At 34.5% G+C, this 3,963-nt stretch overlaps 1 long non-coding RNA gene across 2 annotated transcripts; it reads right to left on the minus strand.

Moving 5' to 3' along the window:
• Window positions 1-214: 214 nt before the first annotated feature.
• Window positions 215-2,902, minus strand: LOC137710762 (uncharacterized). 2 transcript variants are annotated; one of them, XR_011065008.1, is made up of 2 exons: window positions 2,817-2,902; window positions 215-910 (listed from the first exon to the last, which is right to left on the minus strand). It is a non-coding gene; the product is annotated as an uncharacterized lncRNA (long non-coding RNA). The 2 variants fall into 2 exon arrangements; XR_011065007.1 differs by lacking the exon at window positions 2,817-2,902 and adding an exon at window positions 2,405-2,810.
• Between the last annotated feature and the right edge of the window lie 1,061 nt (window positions 2,903-3,963).

Genomic DNA, 3,963 nt, shown 5'->3' on the forward strand with positions numbered 1-3,963 from the left:
GTCAAAATTTTGGGTAACTGTAGGAAGGGTGAAAAAGTAAAAAAAGTATATAAGATGAGAGAGTAATTTATATTTTTAATTGGAGCAATTTTCCATCGCAAAAGAAGTTGATTGGGGGCAATTGCCCCAGTAGGCATATGCTGCCTCCATCCATGGCCACAAAGTTAATATACTTCGTTTTCATTGACTCTTCGCACGTAAGAATTAAACAGTATTTGACAGATAAAGCAAGGGGCAACTACATTTAGAATTAACTAATATATTGGATAAAATCCGGAACATGCTATTAACCAAGAACAATTGCTCATATCAGATTAATTATTTCCTAAATGTATACAAAAATGGCAAAGGAAGACAAACTTGCAAATTTTCATAAGAATTCCAATAGAATTAGAGAAGAGGTTGAGATCTTCTCCTGATCTCATTGTTCGGAGCCCAATGATCAGTAAATCCAAACCACTCAAATTGAATCTGACAGTTCTCATTAACTTATTCTGCTAGGGCACCTTTCACAAACCAAGGCCCAAACTCACTCTTGAACAATCCGGATTTGCTGGTCCTTAGACTCCACAGTGAGGTCCGAAGAGGATCTCAACTCAGAGAAGAGAGAACTGAAGAGAATGTATAGAGGTTAATAACATTGTCCTACCCTATACTCCAACCAAAATTTCCGCAATCCGATAACTTTGGCACAAGGAATTTGATACCAGATTCTACAGGTAAACATCAAACATAGAAGATTCTCTGGCAACTTGGTACTTCCACAGAACTGCAGTTTCCTCTCACTTACATGCAGATACATGCAGTCACGACGACGACGTTGTGTTTTCCAATTGCAAGCTCTCTTTCGGAAGGCTTTTTTTTTTTTTCCATTAGAAGAGAAAGAAACAAGTTCAAACTTTTAGACCACCTGCTCAATAAAATGACAAATATTTGGAAGCCAATTAATTACCACGGATATCATCTATAACGGAAATTCTACTATTTTCTGATGTATAAAAAATATGGAGATTTTTGGCCGGTTGATCTAGATTATTGGATACTTGACCAACAATCTAACAGCGAAAAACTCAATGTATAAGATATTCCGAGCATATTACAAAGCCTCCGTATATATGGTGGCAGCAAACACAAAAGAGGGAACAGAAAATGAGTTAGTTTCTGGATTGTAACTCCTTTTTTACCAAAAATAATGAAAGAAAAGAATGTACTCCCCTTCTTTATTACAGCCAAATCTTCAGCTCTTTCACAAAAAAGGCAAAAGTAAAAGTTAATGTATTAGAAAGATTTTACTATGATCCATGCATACATGATTAGGAAATAATCCAACGATTAAGAACATCATGTGATACATTACGAGCGGAAACAGGGAAAATTAATTCCATAATACAAAAGAATTAAACTTATATGGAAGCAAAATGTTTTGAACAATATAAAAGTCGATAAACAAGAACATCAATTCTAGCAAAAGGGAATGAACAAGTCAAGAACAGGACACCTAAAATTCATGTTCAAGCAAAAGAACAAGATCAATCAGAAAGACGCTTGAATACAAAATTCAGCCCCCGAAAAACGAATTCTAACCAATTAATTCACCACAAACCATCTTATGCGGGTATGAGAAGCACATCAGTTCGGTATCATTGAACTAATAACTCGAAGTCCACAATCAATACTATCGGTTTCACCATCATAATCACCTACGATGCATGGGCACAAAGACACAACACAGAGATACGTCCAATTAACAAGAAGAATTGTTGTATGACCACAAGAAAATACGACATGACATGGGAATACGAAGGAATACCACCGTGTCCATGCATCATAGATAATCACACTGATGAACACTATAAACTCGGTTTTCTGCACCCGAAGACTAACACTGGAACACAAAACAACACATAAGCTCATCTCGAAAGGCAGATTTATAGTCCAAAATTCAATCATCTCAATTCTCATCATAAATACCAAATACTCAATGTTCTGTTAACCAACATAGTAAATATAAAATTTACAGCCAGTAATTAAGAACTTAAATAAAATATGAAGCTTCAAACTTTAGAATCAAAAGCATGTCATAGATCAAGAGTTTGTTCAATTGGTTGGGAACAAGGTCGATACACAAACATCATAATATAAGTGATTGGATACTTAGAAAAAAAATTCCAACCACTTTTATTATGTCAGTGTAGCGAGCCGTGTTTTTGGTACAGTGAATTTTTTTTCTATCGTCATAGTCATAGATCATGTATTTTCAAGTTCAGAATTCAGGAAAGTAGAACCATAATCTAGATAAATGATTAATTTGCCATTTAATTACCTGCAGGCTGCAGTCAACCACCAAAAGCACACACAAACAAAATACTAAACGCAAATTACCCACAAATCTGGTTTTATTTACCTTCTAAAAAAAATGAACAAGCTTTTTTCCTTCTGGGTTCCGATCAGAAGTTCGGAAAAACACCAAAACTTCAATCTTTACCATATTTTCCCACAGTTTCTCAGCAATCAAACAGAGCAAGTTCAGAAATACCAGCAAAAAATAAAAAATAAATAAAGAGAAGAATGAGAGAGTGAGCGCTGGATGCAGAGGTTTATCGACCGATTCATGTACTGTGTTTACTCACAACAAAATCTCATAAACAGATCGATGAACCGCTGCCTCCAGTGCATTCCCACCCCACCAAGTAATTATTTTTATAAAAAATAATAATAATAAAACAAATCCATGTCAACCACCGCCCGTAGATCTCAGAAACGGGAGATCTCACAGCAACATTATATACAATAATAATATATACTGACATACATACGCTGGTGCATGTATTTATAGAGAGAGAGAAACGGATCGAACCCAGGAATCTGGAGAATCGCATCAGCATCACACACACAGTCTCTCTCTCTCATGAGTTTGTTAATGACTTGGTAAGTCACGGACGGGATGTTATACGGTCACTTTTCAAGGGGCATTGAAAGCTGTGTGGGTTTTGATTCTTTTGAACGAATTTACTGATTAGCTATAAGTGGCACGTTTTTATTTTTATTTTAACAAGATTTGGCTGCTGAAATTTCACCAGCCATTCCTTCTTACAACTAATTTTCTGTGGACACGTATTGAAGTTTTGATTTTTTTAATCAAATTTGAATACGTGTTCACACGGAATTGGTTGTAAGTAGGGATGGCTGCTGAAATGTTCAGAAGCCAAGTTAATTCCTTTTTATTTTTCAACTCTTAGGTTTATTTTTTGAGTTATTAAGTCCAGTTATCATAAGGCGTTTGTGTCAAGATCAAATCTTATCTTATGTATATTTTTGTGTATGGTCGTGCTGTGGTATTTGTTATTGATTGACACGTGTTAAACTTATAACAACACAATTAATGAGAGTTATGTCTATTAACACGAATCTATCAATAATAAAGACTACACATAAAATGAGCGCAAAAGATTTAAATGAGAAAATGTTATCCCCAAACTTGAAAACACACAAAGCGATAGAAAATTATAATAATTCAATAACTCATATTTCATATTTATATGAGAAAATGTGATCGTTTGTTGATATAATATTAGTAAAAGTGTTAATCGTGTTGTAGTTGTCTGTAAATTGAGTTTTAAGAACATTGAAGGAAGGACCACATTCGAGTGTAATCTTTGCCGTCCATTAATGTTAAATCCATCAAGAATGCAGTCCACAGCTCAGATCGTCCATGAGGATCAAGGACCGAAGCTCATACAGCCAATTAGCATATGGTTTCTACCCAAAGTCATCCAATAGATCTATAAATTTTTCATTATGACTGGAATATGAGTGGTACACCACTTGTTTTTATATAAATGGTAAGAAATTTTATTTTTTAAATTATTAACTTTTTAACACACATATCTCACCATTTATATAATAAACGTGATGTACCACTTCATGTTCCGATCATACTGAAAAATCTTTCCAACAGATTGA

Source organism: Pyrus communis, chromosome 12 (assembly GCF_963583255.1).
Source record: "Pyrus communis chromosome 12, drPyrComm1.1, whole genome shotgun sequence".
Classification (NCBI taxonomy): domain Eukaryota; kingdom Viridiplantae; phylum Streptophyta; class Magnoliopsida; order Rosales; family Rosaceae; genus Pyrus; species Pyrus communis.